Here is a 21,224-nt window from a genome sequence, read left to right as displayed (position 1 = left end):
ATTTATTCTGTAACATCAGGCTCTTCCCACGGCAGCACATTTGTAGTTCTCATCTTGACTCATCTGTAAACCTCTTACACCCTTGTCAGCAAATATGTAGCCATAGAACATACACTAAAGCAGCTGTCAAAAAGGAAGATGTGGGCACTGTTCCATCATCCTGCAGCATAGGGATAGCTTGTATATGTGATGATCAGATGGAATGAATTGTTAAGCACAAATCATATATTCTTTTAGAAGGGAAATAGTGGGAGTTAGGACAACTGGTTTTCTGTTGTTGTTCTGGGCTAGAAGAGCAGAGGAATGGAGTCATTAAAATGTATATACTTATATATTTGCTTCGTAATTTCATGAAAGCTTCTTAGTAGATATAAAATCAATGAGAGCAGGCGCTTGGCACTGTAGTCCAGTGCTTATTAGGAAACATCTCACTCATTACCTAGCTCATAAATACATTGATGAACACATCAGTAAACATTTGCTGAATGAGTGAATAAATGCTAGGGCTCAGTGGTCTTCTTTCATGGAAATACAGTTGCAGAGATTAGGTCACTATTCCCTCAAGAGGAGTGTTATATTTAATGGTATCTCCTGCAATCTGTACGAGAGAGTAGGCGGTTAGGACTTATGACTTTATTATGATTTTCTCAAAATTGTCACTGGTATCAGATATTGCTAAATTTTATTTCTCTTTGACTATAAACATAGGAACATTTATACTAGAATGTTTTTTTCATTTCTTTGGTTCATAGCCACTATGAACTGCTTTGCAATGCAACTGTGGATATTTGATGAATGTAACAAGTATACATTTTGTTCAAGTAAGCATTAATCACAATGTAATGCTCTCATCAGCCTATAATTGTACTGTTTGTGCAGTTATAGAATGTCAATGGAAATGTAAAAATGTCATTACATATAGGCTGTTGCTTAGTCTCGCAGGACAAGAAAAACAGTATCTCAAGGTGGACCTCTTAGGGTGAAGGTAGTCATGATCTGGTGAAAGGAAATCCCCCCAAAAATAGATATGTGATAATGATAAATGTGAACTAAAGTGGAATGAAGTGAGGTAAAAAAATATGCCAACTCCTCTATTACAGGCTCAATGGGCAATCTGGTCAAAGAATGACAGTCCTCTCACAGGAGGAAGCTTTAATGTTCTCTACTCCTGCAAGCAACTTTAATCTACTTAGGAATTTCTATTCCTTCTAAGGATCCATGGATTAGGTTTTATCCTTCTCTATAACCACACACATGGGCACACACACGTACACACATCTCATATTCAAACCGTTGAAAATAAAACACTAAAGGAATCTTGAAAGCAGCCAGAGAAAAAGGACACATTATATACAGAGAAGAAAAATACGGGTATCAACTGACTTCTAATTGGAAATCAGAAAAGCCAGGAGAAAATGGAGTGACACCTTTAAAGAGTTTTTTGTTGTTTGTTTTTAAGTCAATTATATCTAGAAGAAATATTTTTCAAAAATGGAAAAGAAATCCACAAACCTTACACAACTGATAAATTTGTGTAGACCTTAATATACACATACATTCACAAGCATTCACACACACATCCAAGTGAGTATAAGTAAAACCAAGGCAATCTGAACAAGATTCAGTAACATTGTATTCGATATGTCAGTATCCTGGTATGATACTGTGTGATAGTGTATAAAAGTTACCATGGGGGGAACTTGGCTTTGCATACAATGGTTCTTTGTGTATTACTCATTATAACTGCAAGTGAATCTACAAATGTCTTCAGTCACAATTTCAGTAAAATAAGAAAACAACAAAATAATCCCCCCAAAATAACAAAGGCAAATTCATTAAAAATAAAGGAGAACAAAGGATAAACATGTAAAGTGAAGTGAAGTCGCTTAGTCGTGTCCGACTCTTTGCGACCCCATGGACTATAGCCTACATGGCTCTTCTGTCCACGGAATTTTCCAGGCAAGCGTACTGGAGTGGGTTGACGGTTCCTTCTCCAGGGGATCTTCCTGACCCAGGGATCAAACCCAGGTCTCCCGCATTGCAGGCAGATACTTTACCGTCTGAGCCACACTTTTAAACATGTAAACATGGGGACAAATTATAACCAGCTGATCAGTGCTAAAAGAAATATTAAAAGAAGTTCTTCAGGCAGAAGAAATATGTCTCCAAACAGAAAATTTGATCTATATAATCGATATATGGAAAATGAGCAGAGGAGGGAACATTTTGAGTAGGATAAAGGATGGCTTTAATGGTATATATTACAATAAACTTGTAGCTCAGTCGGTAAAGAATTTGCCTGCAGTGCAGGAGACCTGTGTTCGATCCCTGGGTTGGGAAGATCCCCTGGAGAAGGAAATGGCTACCCACTCCAGTATCTCATGGAAAATCTCATGGACAGAGGAACCTGGTGGGCTGCAGTCCGTGAAGTCACAAAGTCGGGCATGCCTGAGCGACTAACACTTACAATAATCTGTAGCTTTATAATTTAAATTAAAAAGCTGTAACATTCATACAGAAGACCCTTGAACTATGTGGATTTTGAACTGTGTGAGTCCACTTGATATGCAGCTACTACTCTTCAAGATGAAATACTGCCATACTACGCCATCAGCAGTTGGTTGTATCCACAGATGTGGTTTTTCAGTTGCTACGTTGTGTCCATCTCTTTGTGACCCCATGAACTACAGCATGCCAGGCTTCCCTGTCCTTCACTATCTCCCAGAGTTTGCTCAAACTCATGTACATTGAGCTGGTGATGCCATCTAACCATCTCATGCTCAGTCACCCCCTTCTCCTTTGCCTTCAAACTTTGCTAGCATCAGAGTTAGATTTATACATAGAATTGATATCTAAGAAACTCTCTTTGCATGATAAAGATAACATGTCAAATGTTCAAATTAATCATTAAATAGTGCTGGATAATGGGCCAGCTTTTTGGAATAAAGTTTGATCCATACTGCACTCTAAAATATATTCCATCATTAAAGTAAGAAGATAATATATTGTTGAATATTTTTCTAATCTGAGTATTTACTGTCTTTCTATGTAGCATATAAACAATTTGTTTTCTTAATATCTGAGATGAGAACTTCTTTCTAGAGGAAACTCTCCTTATTTAGGAAAATGCTTTACTATGCCTGAGATTTGCTGCTGCTTACCATGTTTATGTCTCTCCTTTTTCCTGGGCACACTAAGACCATGTTTCCAGGCCCTACTCTATTTAGACAGAGCAATATCACTAGTTCCTGCTAATTGAATATGTGTGTCAGTGATGTATCTTAAGACCAAAGCCAAGAGCACTTGTTTCTTTCATAAATGCTCTTTCTCACTTTTGATCTCTGTGATTTGAAAGCAAAGAAAATGGTAAAAATACAGATGGAAGAATTCAGGGTTCCTGAACACTTGAAGTTAGCCCCCCTTTTCCCCCTACCATAGCACTGATCATAGCTAAAAAGCTGTTGCATTAACCACTGAGATTTTTGAAGTGTTTGTTACAGTAAATAGTCCACTCTGACCAAAACAAAGTTCTAGGACATAGCCTGGTTTATGACAACAAAAGAAGTATGTAAGTCATTCTGCATTAATATTAATTTGGTGTTTAAAGAAAAAGATAGATATAGTCCATCAAAAAAAAAAAAGCCACGAGTTTTAAGAAGTGGAACATCTTACTTTGAATGGTCACGTGGTTTCCACAGATTTCTACACAAAATTGCCATGTGTGAATAATTTGTGATAAACAAAGAGGCTGGGTACTAGGTCTGGGTAAATATAGTTCAGAACAACAGTAGCCCAAGTGAGAGGGTAAAACCATCATTAAATTGAACTAATTCAGTGGAAACTAATTCAGTGGAGCCCGAGGTGACAGAAACTGAATTTCAATGTGTGGTTTTCTTTTGGTTTTAAAAAGTATAGTGATATCAGTTGACATCTAGTTTAAATAAGGATAAGAATAATAGAAAACAATAAAAATAGATCCAGTTATTTTGCATCTTTCTATAATTTCATCAATGAAATTAAAAGATGAAAAACAAATTTGCTCTATTTGGCAAAATAATTCTCATGGATGATTTACAATAATAAAACTTGTATATTGCAGTTGAACAAATGGAAAATATTGAGCCAATTCATAAATAGAAAATTACAAATGAATAATATATTTGAAAAATGTTCACTCTCACTAGAAATAAAAAATGCAAATTAAGATGATAATGAGATACCACTCTCATCTATTGACAAAGACTCAGTCAAATAAGTACAATACAGCATTGGAAAGAGTAGATAATTGTTTATAATGTTGGAAGAATGTGAATTAGTATGAAGATTAAGGATGTTAATCTGGTAATCCACAAATCAGCCTCTGCTTTGATTGAACTCCTAAATTACCTGGGGAACTTAAAAAAACAATAAAAGAGAGAAACTTTGCCTATGTTTTTTGAAAACTCCCCCAAATAATTTCAATGTGCAGCCTGGACTGAGAAACACCAATATATAAACAATTTTAATATCTTAATGCATGATTTCTAACTTCTTATCATCAGACTAAAACTAGAATAAGTAAAATAAAATAAGATAAAAAGAGAATAAAACTAGTACACAAAAGAATGTTCAGTAATGTTTTATTAGTGTAAATGTGAAATGACATAAAACTCTGGTAAAGGAATATTGTAGAATATTGTACACAAATTAAAATTAAGAGAATATCCATAGGAAAATGTTCATTATCTGCTCATAGTGAGTACAAAATTGTATATAGAACATGATTCCAAATCTGTGAATCATTAGCTATACCTCCTATTCGTGAAGAGAAATAGTACCAAATGACATACATCAAATATTTAGTATAATTTAGCTCTGGGAAAACTTCAGAAATCTTTTGTAATATTATAAATATTATGTAGGGAACATAAATGAATCTAAAATCTTCCACTGGGATCTACAGTATGTGTGTGTCCTACTTAAGACAGAGGGAGAGAGAGATGGAATGGAAGAGAATACTTCATCTCTTCTGTGCTGTTGAAACTCTTCCACTGTGGCAGCAGTTCCTCTCTTTCAAACTGTCTTGCCAGGTCTTTCCCCCTTCATCTATCCAGCCAAGATATCCATTCCACTCCTCACCCCTGGACTGTGTCCAGGTAAATGATACCTTTAAAGTACCTTGAAAGTGTGAGCCTCATAGCTTAGCAGCCATTCTGGCTTGCCTCAGATTTTAACTGGGTTAGGAAAGGATAGAGAGAAAAATTCATCTCTGGTTGTCCAAGATGAAATTTTTAATATACTTCCTGATGAGAAGTGTGCTTACACATGATGAATAGCCTGCAGGGTTATTTTTCTAATAGATTTCTATACATCGAGTTTCAAATGGTCTTGTATTGAATGCACTGGAGAGTCGGTCATCATTTGTAGTGTTTATTTAATGTAAAAAATTGTAAATAACATTTGTGGCTTTTCATCTGTTTGAAAATTGAGAATCTTTTATCATGTACCTAAAGTTTTTGACATAAGTAGAGCTGTATAAGACATTGATTCACAGCAGTTAATAGCAACCTGCTATGTTATGCTTATAATGTGGTTATTTGTGATAGTTAGAGAGCTAACTCACTGCTAACTCTATCTTAATCTCCCTCTTTTTCACTGAGGTCAGGGACTGTTATACTTGATTTGAGTCTAATTACTTCCTGCTGTCAAATGGCTAAAGGGCAAGATTTGTTCTGAAGTTCTATTTGCTGTCATCAGCTGTCATGTTGTTAGGTACCTAGAGGGTGAATCAGAGAACTCAAAAGAAATATCATTATTTCACCTCAGTGTCCCTATTATCTACTTAGTTCAGGATTTCAATTGTGTGTGTGGTCAAGGTCAATGACACTAGTTCCAAGAAAATTTAATGATGGATATTATCACTTACATGTATACCTGTGGCGGATTCATTTTGATATTTGGCAAATCTAATACAGTTATGTAAAGTTTAAAAATAAAATAAAATTAAAAAAAAAAAAAAAGAAAGCCAAAAAAAAAAAAAAAATAAAATGGTTGGGTAGAGAACAGTAATGAAGGATTGCATCTTTAAATATCATAGGAGTAGCTTTGTAGTTATAGATATCAAAATCTTGAGAAACTTTTTTCCTAGGGTTGCCATTTGTCATTACAAAGCCCTGGTGATAAATGGATTTTACTGGATGCCTTCTTTACTAGAAATTTACCACTACAGACTGGGCTAGTGAGTCTATATAAATGATGCCAAGGAATGCTTACTAACTTCACTGTTTAAATCTTTACACCCAGAGGAGGAAATGGCCACCCACTCCAGTATTCTTGCCAGAAAATCCTGTGGACTGAGGAGCCTGGTGGGCTACAGTCCATGGGGTCACAAAGAGGAGGACACAATTGAATAACTGAGCACGTGAGAGACCCCATTATGTTGTCACAACTGGGTGTTTATGGTGCTGTTGACATCTAGCATTCAGAGGCCAGATATGCTGCTTAACTTCCTACAATGTGCTGTATAACCCCCACCATAAAGGATTATCTGTTCTAGCTTCTGGTGCTAAGGTTGGGGAACCCAGCTCCAGGTGGAAGAATGAGGAGCTAGTGAGCACGTGTAGATGTGCAGAGGACTAAAACACAGTCTCTTCCTTCAAGAGCTTATACTCCAGTACATGAGATAGAGGCAGGTGGCTGTATAACAGAATGAAATGTGATTTAATGGGGTTATGAGAACAGAAATAAAAGAACCACCTGCCCCACTAAGCAAAGGTGCCATGTGAGCTAGGCTTTAAAAGATGAAGCTTGGTCAGGACACAAGCTGGAGAATACAGGTGAAAAGAAGGATTACATGTGTCTTGTGGGTTGGGGACACCCCCAAATAATCCAGTGTGACTGGTGTTCAGGGTTCTTAAGGAGGAACATTGGGAACCAGGTGCGAGGGCACCAATGCCATGGTGAAGTCCCTTGACTGTGGGTTACAGGCATAGAATGAAGAAAGTTGCTAGGCAGATGGTAACATGGTCAGAACAATCTAGTTAAAATGAGAATATATTCATTATCCCCTTGGTTAAAAAAGTCTTCTCTCATGTGAATAATTGTTGTTATTTTTCAGTTGCTAAGTCGTGTCTTTGTTCCCATGGACTGCAGCACGCAAGACTTCCTTGTCCTTCCCTGTCTCCTGGTGTTTCTTCAAACTCATGTCCATTATTAAGTCAGTGATATCATTCAACTATCTCATCCTCTGTCACCCACTTCTGCCCTCAATCTTTCCCAGCATAAGGGTCTTTTCCAATGAGTTGGCTCTTCCCATCAGGTGGCCAAGTATTGGAACTTCAGCTTCAGTATCAGTCCTTCCAATGAATATTCAGGGTTGATTTCCTTTAGGATTGATTGGTTTGATCTCCTTGCAGTCCAAGGGATTTTCAAGAGTCTTCTCCAACACCACAGTTCAGAAACATCAATTCTTTGGTGCTCAGCCTTCTTTATGGCCCAACTCTTGTATCCATACATGACTACTTGAAAAACTATAGCTTTGACTATACAGACCTTTGTTGGCAATGTAATGTCTCTGCTTTTTAATATGCTGTTTAGATTTGTCAGAACTTTTCTTCCAAGGAGCAAGCATCTGTTAATTTCATGGCTGCAATCACTGTCTTCAGTTATTTTGGAACTGAAAAAATAGAATCTGTCACTGTTTCCATTTTCCTCCTATGTATTTGCCATGAAGTGATGGGACCGGATGCCATGGTCTTTGTTTTTTGAATGTTGAGTTTTAAGCCAGCTTTTTCACTCTCTTTCACCATCATCAAGAGGCTCTTTAGTTCCTCTCTTTGCTTTCTGGCATTAGGGTGCTGTCATCTGCATATCTGAGGTTGTTGATATTTCTCCAGGCAGTCTTGATTCAAGCTTGTGATTCATCCAGCCTGGATGTTATACTAATGTAAAGAATGAGTTTAACACTAATCTCATTCATAAATCTCTCAGGATCATCTCACACAACACACAGTGGTATATGCTGGATCCTTCTAGAGAACACCAGAACCCTCTGCCCTGTCCTCTCTCATTATTCCTTCCCTTTGCCCTGTATATGTGCTTGATTTTTTTAAAGTGTACAATTCAATAATTCTCAGTAAATTTATAGAGCTGTGTACCCATTACCATAATCCAGTTTTAGGACAGAGACCCATATGGGCATTTGTAGTCAATCCCCATTCCTAGTCCCGGCCCTCAGCAATCACTAATCTGCTTTATGTCTCTATACTTAAGCTATTTCTGGACATTTCATAAAATGTCCAGAATCAAATAACATGTAGTCTTATGCCTCTGGCCCTGTTCATTCAACTTCTTGTTTTGAGGTTCATCGCATAGGAGCATGAATCAGCAGTTTGTTCCTTTTTATTGCCAAATGATCCTCCAATCGGATATCTATTTCAAAGATGATGCTGGTTTTAGAAGGTAAGATGGGTAGGAGGAAGGAATAGAAGCCAAGGGACCATCTAGAAGACCATGGTGGTTGTTCAGACTGGAGACAAAGGAGGCTTGACTGGTGGAGTGGTGGTGGTCATAGAGAAAGGAATAAAGGGAAGTTACAGGCTTGGAAGACAATTTGCTGACATGGGGTTGGATAGGCAAGGTGAGAAGGCTGAAGGAGGGCTAAGGAAAGGATGAGTGAACTGATGGCATCTCTGGGCAGATTCACACCTGGTTGATGGGGCCAAGAGTTCACAGATCCTGTCAGTCTTGAGAACCCTCCTGGTTTCCTGCTGAGAGGCCACCTCCTTGGGTCTTTGGGATGAAGACACTGAGAACACGTCTGTCCCTGTGCTGATGACACAAAGCTGTGAGGAATAGCAAATTTGGGATGACTCAATTAGAAAAGCTTGGCAGGATCAAATGATGGGCCATGGCAGATCTGGGCAGCTCTATGGTGGTAGATCTAAAAATGCCAGGAGACTGTGGCTTTCTGGATACATAATACTCTTCCTGGAATGCTATGAGCTTTGTAAGAACAAGGACAGTGTCTGGGGGTACAAGGAGGATCTCCTGAAACTGACCCCAATAGCTGGCTCTGGTTTTTGAGACCTTCTCTTCTCAGCTTCCTATGGGACTAAGAGTTCCTTTGCTCTAGCAAGAGGCTCTGTCCTGCTTGAAACATGCGTAGGCCCCAGGTCCCCACATGAAAGGTGGGCCACTCCTCTAGTGTCCCTGGACCATTCCTCTAGTGTCTCCCCATTGGACAACAAGCCCAGCATGCCTTTCCATGGGATGATGAAAAGATGGGGACCTCATTTTTGTGTGTGTGTGTGCTGATGTTTACTTTGTGTGTTTCTTCTAATAAACTCTGCTCCTTAACCCTTAAAAAAAAATCTGATCCAAGTTTGTAAAGCAGAACATATTGATCCAACTATGCTGCAAATACAGAGGTCAGTTACGAACATCAGTGTGAGTTTTGTAATTGTTTACATCATCTAAATCTCCCAGAACTAATTAAGACCACACTCATGGAGGGTTCTAAAACTTGAAAGCTTTTGTTTTCATTTTGTTTTTTAATAAGCTTGGAATAAATGTAACTTAAGTCTTTGGAACCCATCAAATGTAGACAGTAAAACTACCACAGTCTAGATTGAAATAACTACCTCTGATACATTCCTAGCATTCCAAAATTCCTCTCAGTGCCTCTTACCCTACTTTTTGTTACTTTGAAAGTAACATATCAGGATAATCCCCACCAGATTGTTCAGGGTAGAGGCTAATATACTTTAGGCATCCTATTTCACTCATTAGCTTTGAAAAATAAGGCCAGAATAAAACCCCAAAGTATCTTTGTAAGGCTTCCCATGCAAGATGAAGGAACTGGAAATATACAACTTTCAAATCTCCATGAAAGAGTTTCTTGAGTAACAGTTGAGTTAGCTGAGGGATAGTTCTTGAGTTTCTTTGAAAAAGTTCCTAAGAGTAAATAATAAAATACTTTTCCCAGATTTGAAATATTTCATAAAACACTGATGGGAAGTGTGAAATGGACTAATCTGGTAGACAGTGTGTCAATAATATAAAGGATCTTAAAATTTTTTATCTACATAATTTATGTTTCCATAATTGTAATATTTTCAGTCATTATAATTGTCATCAATTAATATTTAATTGCTTGTTAAAATGTTCATGAAGAGGATAAACAACATATTTTTAAATTTTGTTCAAAAATAATATTAGTGTACTTTGTGTATATACATATACATTAATAAATAAAATATTTTGTTCACATCTGAAATATTTCATAAAACACTGAGTTGAAGTGTGAAAAGGACTAATATTCTGGAAGACAATTTGTCAATATCAAGAACCCTAAAATTTTATATTGACACCTCACCTAGTTTTAGAAATGTGTCTATATATTTTGTATACATACATATTAGATACATATGTATATATCAGATACATACATATACATTGTATATATACATTTCTCTTTCTCTTACATACACAGATGCACACACAATCACAAACTGCTCATTCCATCACCATACTGTTAGAATTAGAGATTAGGGAATCATGCAATCTGAAATCTCTGATGGAAACAGCTGTATCCATTCTATTGCATACAGGATGGACTGGTTGGATCTCCTTGAAGTCCAAGATACACAGATTTTAATAGAAATTATTTTTCAAAATTATTTTGGTATTAAAATCTCTTTGGTGAACTAGGGAAGAATAATTTGCTTTTACCTGCAACAGAAAACAGAATTATAATGAAAAACTCAGGACTTTGAGTTATAGAGGTTTTTACTGTTTAATATACATTCAGAAAACTAAGATCATGGCATCTGGTCCCATCACTTCATGGGAAATAGATGGGGAAACAGTGGAAACAGTGTCAGACTTTATTTTTATGGGCTCCAAAATCACTGCAGATGGTGATTGCAGCTGTGAAATTAAAAGACACTTACTCCTGGGAAGGAAAGTTATGGCCAACCTAGATAGCATATTAAAAAGCAGAGACATTACTTTGCCAACAAAGGTCCATCTAATCAAGGCTATGATTTTTCTAGTAGTCATGTATAGATGTGAGACTTGGACTGTGAAGAAAGCTGAGCACCAAAAAATTGATGCTTTTGAACTGTGGTGTTGGAGAGAACTCTTGAGAGTCCCTTGGACTGCAAGGAGATTCAACCAGTCCATTCTAAAAGAGATCAGTCCTGGGTGTTCTTTGGAAGGATTGATGCTATAGCTGAAACTCCAATACTTTGGCCACCTCATGTGAAGAGTTGACTCATTGGAAAAGACTGATGCTGGGAAAGGATTGGGGGCAGGAGGAAAAGGGGACGACAGAGGATGAGATGGCTGGATGGCATCACCGACTTGATGGACATGAGTTTGAGTGAACTCCGGGAGTTGGTGATGGACAGGGAGGCCTGGCGTGCTGGAATTCATGGGGTCGCAAAGAGTCGGACACGACTGAGTGACTGAACTGAACTGAGATGGTAATTATTTTTCTGTGCACGGATAAAAACTGAGTTAGAATATTTTCCCTGAAGAATATTACCACTTTTTACACACTATTAAAACAGTAATGGTATGCAATAAGAAAATGGATTAATGTTATGTAATTGAAGAGGTTTATGTATTAAAGAAGTGAAAACTTAATAAAGGAGACAAAGGAAAGAGAAAGTATTGTGAGGGATAAACGTATAAATATAATATTTAAAAATATGATCTATAAAAGTATTCCAAATATATAGGTATTTAAAAAGTAGTTCATGCATAGCATAATTTCTCTGGCTGAAGTAATGGCTGAAATGATGGCTGAATCTTATTTTATTAGCAAAATATCATACTTTTAATCAGAGTTATTTATACAAAGCAGACGTACCTTTTTTGAAATCCTTTATCAGTTTTAAAAATTTGTGCTTTTAATTTATATTATTGTGAAACAGTGACTAGATGATTGTCATATTTCATAATATTTTACCACTTATCAGCTATAATATGCCCTTAAAATTTTCTTTTCTCTTCAGAAATGAAATTATCATACTTATAGGATTAGAGTGAGAATTAAATAAATTCACACATTTTAAAGCACTGACATGCTCAAAAAATAGTATAAATAACTATGAAGTATAATATAAATGGGACTTCTCAGTTGGTGCTAGTGGTAAAGAATCTGCCTGCCAGTGCAAGAGGCGTGGGTTTGATCCCTGGGTCAGGAAGATCCCCTGGAGTAGGAAGTGGCTCTGGTATTTTGCCTGGAGAATGCCATAGATAATATAAACAATTATTATTTGCATGAGTCAGCTTCTACAGTGGCTTCCAATGACCCCCACCTCCTGATACTCACTTTCTCCTTCACTGAGGTAGTCTCCATCAGTGAACATGAGGATTGGGCCGTGTGAGATTATGTGTATCCGGCCCTGCAGCCTCCATCTTGATGGTTCTCTCATTCTCTGTTGGATCTCTCACTCTAAGAGAAGCAAGCTGTCATGTGAAAACTTCATAGAGTGTTCTGTGTTCAACTGAAGGTCGAGGCCAGGAGCCATCCTGGACCTGAAGCCTGCCAGCAACCACATGAGAGTTATAAGCAGATTTTCCAGCCCTGTCAGACTGCAGGTTGACCACAGCACTGTCCAACAGCTCAACTGCAATCCTCATGAGAGATTGTGAGGTAATCAATATTTGTTGTTTCAAGCTTCTAAATACTGAGATAATGTGTTATGAGGAAAAAGCACTGAATATTCACCTCTTGTGTAATATACACTGCAGTCATTTTTGCTATGTCATTTCATATGTAATCTTATCACCACCACCCCCAGTATACCAATATTTAAATTATTATATCCATTTTATGGGTCAAGAAATAGCAATATCTGAAATATACTCATCAAGGTACTTAAGCAGTATCTCCTTTGATATTCATATCTGAGGAATTATGCTTGATACTAAGCTTCTGATTGCCAAGGCATCCAGTTCAAAAGATTTCCCCCTTGAATAAATGTATTACCAAATTGGGAAAGGAGTACGTCAGGGCTGTATGTTGTCACCCTGCTTATTTAACTTATATGCAGCGTACATCATGCAAATGCCTGGCTGTATGAAGCACAGTCTAGAATCAAGATTGCCAGGAGAAATATCAGTAACCTCAGATATGCAGATAACACCACCCTTATGGCAGAAAGTGAAGAGGAACTAAAGAGCCTCTTGATGAAGGTGAAAGAGGAGACTGAAGAAGTTGGGTTAAAATCCAACATTCAAAAAATGAAGATCATGGCATCTGGTCCTATCACTTCATGGCACATAGATGGAGAAACAATGGAAACAGTGACGTACTTTATTTTCTTGGGCTCCAAACTCACTGCAGATGGTGACCGTAGCCACAAAATTAAAAGACGCTTGCTCCTTGGAAGAAAAGCTATAACCAACCTAGTTCAGTTCAATTCAGTCACTCAGTCATGTCTGACTCTTTGCGACCCCATGAATCGCAGCATGCCAGGCCTCCCTGTCCATCACCAACTCCCGGAGTTCACACAGACTCACGTCCATTGACTCAGTGATGCCATTCAGCCATCTCATCCTCTGTTGTCTCCTTCTCCTCCTGCCCCCAATCCCTCCCAGCATCAGAGTCTTTTCCAATGAGTCAACTCTTCTCATGAGGTGGCCAAAGTACTGGAGTTTCAGCTTTAGCATCATTCCTTCCAAAGAAATCCCAGGGCTGATCTTCAGAATGGACTGGTTGGATCTCCTTGCAGTCCAAGGGACTCTCAAGAGTCTTCTCCAACACCACAGTTCAAAAGCATCAATTCTTTGGAGCTCAGCTTTCTTCACAGTCCAACTCTTTCATCCATACATGACCACTGGAAAAACCATAGCCTTGATTAGACAGACCTTTGTTGGCAAAGTAATGTCTGCTTTTGAATAATGCTATCTAGGTTGTTCATAAATTTCCTTCCAAGGAGTAAGTGTCTTTTAATTTCATGGCTGCAGTCACCATCTGCAGTGATTTTGGAGCCCAAAAAAATAAAGTCTGACTTGTTTCCACTGTTTCCTCATCTATTTCCCATGAAATGATGGGACCAGATGCCATGATCTTAGTTTTCTGAATGTTGAGCTTTAAGCCAACTTTTTAACTCTCCACTTTTACTTTCATCAAGAGGCTTTTGAGTTCCTCTTCACTTTCTGCCATAAGAGTGGCGTCATCTGCATATTGGTCCTAGACAGCATATTAAAAAGATGTGAGAGTTGGACCACAAAGAAAGCTGAGCGCTGAATTGATGCTTTTGAATTGTGGCATTGGAGAAGACTCTTGAGAGTCCCTTGAACAGCAAGGAGATCAAACCAATCTATCCTAAGGGAAATCAGTCCTGAATAATCATTGTAAGGATTGATGCTGAGCTGAAGCTCTAATACTTTGGGCACGTGATGCAAAGAACTGACTTATTGGAAAAGTCTCTGATGCTGGGGAAGATTGAAGGTGGGAGGAGAAGGGGACAACAGAGGATGAGATGGTTGGATGGCATCACCGACTTCATGGACATGAGTCTAAGCAAGCTCCAGGAGTTGGTGATGGACAGGGAAGCCTGGTATGCTTCAGTCCATGGGGTTGCAAATAGCGGGACACAACTGAGCAACTGAACTAAGAGAAATCCAGACACCTCACTCTTGGACCCAAATGCTGGTAGAGCCCCAGGTTCATTCACTCTCTCTCCTCTTTCCCCTCCCCACTTCTCTCCCCTCTCTGGCTTCTCCCTCTCCATCCTTCTCCACTTCCCCCTACCTCCCCCTTGTGTGGTCTTCAGACATGCTGTGTACCTTCCAGGATTTGTGAATAATAAAACTTTTTCCTCAAAGTTCCTTGGTAGTACTTTACTAAAGTGCACACTATGATGATCATAGGAGAAGGCAATGGCACCCCACTCTAGTACTCCTGCCTCGAAAATCCCATGGATGGAGGAGCCTGGTGGGCTGCAGTCCATGGGGTCGCTGAGGGTCGGACATGACTGAGCAACTTCACTTTCACTTTTCACTTTCATGCATTGGAGAAGGAAATGGCAACCCACTCCAGTGTTCTTGCCTGGAGAATCCCAGGGATGGGGGAACCTGGTAGACTGCCGTCTATGGGGTCGCACAGAGTTGGACATGACTAAAGTGACTTAGCAGCATGATGATCATAAACCACAAGGGCTGAGCCAGCCACAACATTGGCCACAGGGAAATATCTGTGGGCTCTGCTTCCTACACCATGGGCCCTGGTGGAGTACATCAGGCATTCCTAGTGGAGAGCATTATCTTCAATGGACTGGAACCAACATGCAGCCTCCATAGTACACAGCACAGATAACCCCAGCATGTTGTTTTTCTGTCCTTAATGTAGCACTACTTTGCAGAGCCTTTAATAGTAGAGGTGAGATATGCCTAGAAGTTGTAAAGTGAAGAGGAGTTTTGCTTAGAGAGGCTTGGAGGGAATTTACATGTAGTCTTGGACTTGAGAGAAACATCTTGTGTTAAATCAAGTGACAAATTATATTTAAAGACAGTATTTCCATTGTTGTTGTTGTTGTTAATTTTTTACTCTTTTTTGCATGCAGAGAGGTTTGTCAGGTGCTCCGGTGGTAGGCAAATTGGAAGATGTCCAACAGGAGATAGCAAGAGTGAACATTGACATTTTAAGCATCAGCGAACTAAAATGGACTGCAGTGGGTGAATTTAACTCAGATGACCATTATATCTAGTACTGTGGGCAGGAATCCCTTAGAATAAATGGAGTAGCCATCATGGTCAACAAAAGAGTCTGAAATGCAGTACTTGGATGCAACCTCAAAAATAACAGAATGATCTTTGTTCATTTCTAAGGCAACCCATTCAATATCACAGTAATCCAAGTCTATGCCCCAACCAGTAATGCTGAAGAAGCTGAATTTGAATGGTTCTATGAAGACCTACAAGACCTTCTAGAACTAACACCAAAAAACAATGTCCTTTCCATTTTAGGGGGCTGGAATGAAAAAGTAGGAAGCCAAGCAACACCTGGAGTAACAGGCAAATTTGGCCTTGGAGTACACATTGAATCAGGGCAGAGGCTAATAGAGTTTTGCCAAGAGAACACACTGGTCATAGTAAACACCTGCTTCCAACAACACAAGAGAAGACTCGACACATGGACATCACCAGATAGTCAACACTGAAATCAGATTGATTGTATTCTTTGCAGCCAAAGATGGCGAAGCTCTATACAAGGGGCAAAATAAGACTGAGAGCTGACTGTGGCTGAGATCATGAACTCCTTATTACCAAATTCAGACTTAAATTGAAGAAAGCAGGGAAAACCAATAGATTATTCAGGAATGACCTAAATCAAATCCTTTATGAGTATACAGTGGAAGTGACAAATAGATTTAAAGGACTAGATCTGATAGAGTGCCTGATGAACTACGAGGCAGCGATCAAGACCATCTCCAAGAAGAAGAAATGCAATAAAGGTATCTGAGGAGGCCTTACAAATAGCTGTGAAAAGAAGAGAAGTGAAAAGGAAAGGAGAAAAGGAAAGATATACCCATTTGAGTGCAGAGTTCCAAAGAATAGCAAGGAGAGATATGAAAGCCTTCCTCAGTGATCAGTACAAGAAACAGAGGACAACAACAGAATGGGAAAGACTAGAGATCTCTTCAAGAAAATTAGAGGTACCAAGGGAATATTTCATGCAAGGATGGGCTCAATAAAGGACAGAAATGGTATGGACCTAACAAAAGTAGAAGATATTAAGAAGAGGTGGCAAGAATACACAGAAGAACTGTACAAAAAAGATCTCCACAACCCAGATAATCACAATGGTGTGATCACTCACCTAGAGCCAGACTTCCTGGAATGTGAGGTCAAGTGGACCTTAGGAAGCATTGCAACAAACAAAATTAGTGGAGGTGATGGAATTCCAGTTGAGCTATTTCAAATCCCAAAAGATGGTGCTATGTAAGTGCTGCACTCAGTATGCCAGCAAATTTGGAAAACTCAGAAATGGCCACAGGACTGGGAAAGGTCAGCTTTCATTCCAATCTCAAAGAAAGGCAATGACAAAGAATGCTCAAACTACTACACAATTGCACTTATCTCACATGCTAGTAAAGTAATGCTCAAAATTCTCCAAGCCAGGCTTCAGCAATACGTGAACCGTGAACTTCCAGATGTTCAAGCTGGTTTTTTTTTTTTTTTTTTTTTTTTTAGATTTTATTTTATTTTTAAACTTTACATAACTGTATTAGTTTTGCCAAATATCAAAATGAATCCGCCACAGGTATACATGTGTTCCCCATCCTGAACCCTCCTCCCTCCTCCCTCCGCATTCCATCCCTCTGGGTCGTCCCAGTGCACCAGCCCCAAGCATCCAGTATCGTGCATCGAACCTGGACTGGCAACTCGTTTCATACATGATATTTTACATGTTTCAATGCCATTCTCCCAAATCTTCCCACCCTCTCCCTCTCCCACAGAGTCCATAAGACTGTTCTATACATCATTGTCTCTTTTGCTGTCTCGTACACAGGGTTATTGTTACCATCTTTCTAAATTCCATATATATGCGTTAGTATACTGTATTGGTGTTTTTCTTTCTGGCTTACTTCACTCTGTATAATAGGCTCCAGTTTCATCCACCTCATTAGAACTGATTCAAATGTATTCTTTTTAATGGCTGAATAATACTCCATTGTGTATATGTACCACAGCTTTCTTATCCATTCATCTGCTGATGGACATCTAGGTTGCTTCCATGTCCTGGCTATTATAAACAGTGCTGTGATGAACATTGGGGTACACGTGTCTCGTTCCCTTCTGGTTTCCTCAGTGTGTATGCCCAGCAGTGGGATTACTGGATCATAAGGCAGGTCTATTTCCAGTTTTTTAAGGAATCTCCACACTGTTCTCCATAGTGGCTGTACTAGTTTGCATTCCCACCAACAGTGGAAGAGGGTTCCCTTTTCTCCACACCCTCTCCAGCATTTATTACTTGTAGACTTTTGGATCGCAGCCATTCTGACTGGTGTGAAATGGTATCTCATAGTGGTTTTGATTTGCATTTCTCTGAAAATGAGTGATGTTGAGCATCTTTTCATGTGTTTGTTAGCCATCTGTATGTCTTCTTTGGAGAAATGTCTGTTTAGTTCTTTGGCCCATTTTTTGATTGGGTCATTTATTTTTCTGGAGTTGAGCTGTAGGAGTTGCTTGTATATTCTCGAGATTAGTTGTTTGTCAGTTGCTTCATTTGCTATTATCTTCTCCCATTCTGAAGGCTGTCTTTTCACCTTGCTCATAGTTTTCTTTGTTGTGCAGAAGCTTTTAAGTTTAATTAGGTCCCATTTGTTTATTTTTGCTTTTATTTCCAATATTCTGGGAGGTGGGTCATAGAGGATCCTGCTGTGATGTATGTCAGAGAGTGTTTTCCTATGTTCTCCTCTAGGAGTTTTATAGTTTCTGGTCTTACGTTGAGATCTTTAATCCATTTTGAGTTTATTTTTGTGTATGGTGTTAGAAAGTGTTCTAGTTTCATTCTTTTACAAGTGGTTGACCAGAGTTCCCAGCACCACTTGTTAAAGAGATTGTCTTTAATCCATTGTATATTCTTGCCTCCTTTGTCAAAGATAAGGTGTCCATATGTGCGTGGATTTATCTCTGGGCTTTCTATTTTGTTCCATTGATCTATATTTCTGTCTTTGTGCCAGTACCATACTGTCTTGATAACTGTGGCTTTGTAGTAGAGCCTGAAGTCAGGTAGGTTGATTCCTCCAGTTCCATTCTTCTTTCTCAAGATCGCTTTGGCTATTCGAGGTTTTTTGTTTTTCCATACAAATTGTGAAATTATTTGTTCTAGCTCTGTGAAGAATGCTGTTGGTAGCTTGATAGGGATTGCATTGAATCTATAGATTGCTTTGGGTAGTATACTCATTTTCACTACATTGATTCTTCCAATCCATGAACATGGTATATTTTTCCATCTGTTAGTGTCCTCTTTGATTTCTTTCGCCAGTGTTTTATAGTTTTCTATATATAGGTCTTTAGATTCTTTAGGTAGATATATTCCTAAGTATTTTATTCTTTCCGTTGCAATGGTGAATGGAATTGTTTCCTTAATTTCTCTTTCTGTTTTCTCATTATTAGTGTAGAGGAATGCAAGGGATTTCTCTGTGTTGATTTTATAGCCTGCAACTTTACTATAGTCATTGATTAGTTCTAGTAATTTTCTGGTGGAGTCTTTAGGGTTTTCTATGTAGAGGATCATGTCATCTGCAAACAGTGAGAGCTTTACTTCTTCTTTTCCAATTTGGATTCCTTTTATTTCTTTTTCTGTTCTGATTGCTGTGGCCAAAGCTTCCAAAACTATGTTGAATAGTAATGGTGAAAGTGGGCACCCTTGTCTTGTTCCTGACTTTAGAGGAAATGCTTTCAATTTTTCACCATTGAGGATAATGTTTGCTGTGGGTTTGTCATATATAGCTTTTATTATGTTGAGGTATGTTCCTTCTATTCCTGCTTTCTGGAGAGTTTTTATCATAAATGGATGTTGAATTTTGTCAAAGGCTTTCTCTGCATCTATTGAGATAATCATATGGTTTTTATTTTTCAATTTGTTAATGTGGTGTATTACATTGATTGATTTGCGGATATTGAAGAATCCTTGCATCCCTGGGATAAAGCCCACTTGGTCATGGTGTATGATCTTTTTAATGTGTTGTTGGATTCTGATTGCTAGAATTTTGTTAAGGATTTTTGCATCTATGTTCATCAGTGATATTGGCCTGTAGTTTTCTTTTTTTGTGGCATCTTTGTCAGGTTTTGGTATTAGGGTGACGGTGGCCTCATAGAACGAGTTTGGAAGTTTACCATCCTCTGCAATTTTCTGGAAGAGTTTGAGCAGGATAGGTGTTAGCTCTTCTCTAAATTTTTGGTAGAATTCAGCTGTGAAGCCGTCTGGACCTGGGCTTTTGTTTGCTGGAAGATTTTTGATTACAGTTTCAATTTCCGTGCTTGTGATGGGTCTGTTAAGATTTTCTATTTCTTCCTGGTCGAGTTTGGAAAGTTGTACTTTTCTAAGAATTTGTCCATTTCTTCCTCGTTGTCCATTTTATTGGCATATAATTGTTGATAGTAGTCTCTTATGATCCTTTGTATTTCTGTGTTGTCTGTTGTGATCTCTCCATTTTCATTTCTAATTTTATTGATTTGATTTTTCTCCCTTTGTTTCTTGATGAGTCTGGCTAATGGTTTGTCAATTTTATTTATCCTTTCAAAGAACCAGCTTTTGGTTTTGTTGATTTTTGCTATGGTCTCTTTTGTTTCTTTTGCATTTATTTCTGCTCTAATTTTTAAGATTTCTTTCCTTCTACTAACCCTGGGGTTCTTCATTTCTTCCTTTTCTAGTTGCTTTAGGTGTAGAGTTAGGTTATTTATTTGACTTTTTTCTTGTTTCTTGAGGTGTGCCTGTATTGCTATGAACTTTCCCCTTAGGACTGCTTTTACCGTGTCCCACAGGTTTTGGGTTGTTGTGTTTTCATTTTCATTCGTTTCTATGCAAATTTTGATTTCTTTTTTGATTTCTTCTGTGATTTGTTGGTTATTCAGCAGCGTGTTGTTCAGCCTCCATATGTTGGATTTTTTAATAGTTTTTCTCCTGTAATTGAGATCTAATCTTACTGCATTGTGGTCAGAGAAGATGCTTGGAATGATTTCTATTTTTCTGAATTTACCAAGGCTAGCTTTATGGCCCAGGATGTGATCTATCCTCGAGAAGGTTCCATGTGCGCTTGAGAAGAAGGTGAAATTCATTGTTTTGGGATGAAATGTCCTATAGATATCAATTAGGTCTAACTGGTCTATTGTATCGTTTAAAGTTTGTGTTTCCTTGTTAATTTTCTGTTTAGTTGATCTATCCATAGGTGTGAGTGGGGTACTAAAGTCTCCCACTATTATTGTGTTATTGTTAATTTCTTCTTTCATACTTGTTAGCGTTTGTCTTACATACTGAGGTGCTCCCGTGTTGGGTGCATATATATTTATAATTGTTATATCTTCTTCTTGGATTGATCCTTTGATCATTATGTAGTGACCATCTTTGTCTTTTTTCACAGTCTTTGTTTTAAAGTCTATTTTATCTGATATGAGTATTGCTACTCCTGCTTTCTTTTGGTCCCTATTTGCATGGAAAATCTTTTTCCAGCCCTTCACTTTCAGTCTGTATGTGTCCCCTGTTTTGAGGTGGGTCTCTT

At 38.3% G+C, this 21,224-nt stretch overlaps 1 long non-coding RNA gene across 1 annotated transcript in view; it reads left to right on the top strand.

Annotated features, from left to right (window-relative positions):
* The window catches only part of LOC129629916 (uncharacterized), a 38,974-nt gene extending 23,017 nt beyond the window's left edge, over nt 1–15,957 (top strand). The window contains exons 2-3 of the long non-coding RNA XR_008703379.1: nt 12,501–12,643; nt 15,561–15,957. This is a non-coding gene — a long non-coding RNA (uncharacterized LOC129629916). The remainder of the gene's footprint in view (nt 1–12,500; nt 12,644–15,560) is intronic.
* Nucleotides 15,958–21,224: the final 5,267 nt, after the last annotated feature.

Source organism: Bubalus kerabau, chromosome 1, assembly GCF_029407905.1.
Source record: "Bubalus kerabau isolate K-KA32 ecotype Philippines breed swamp buffalo chromosome 1, PCC_UOA_SB_1v2, whole genome shotgun sequence".
NCBI classification, from domain to species: domain Eukaryota; kingdom Metazoa; phylum Chordata; class Mammalia; order Artiodactyla; family Bovidae; genus Bubalus; species Bubalus kerabau.
Note: the sequence above shows the minus strand (reverse complement) of the source record. Positions and strands in the feature narration are given on the sequence as shown.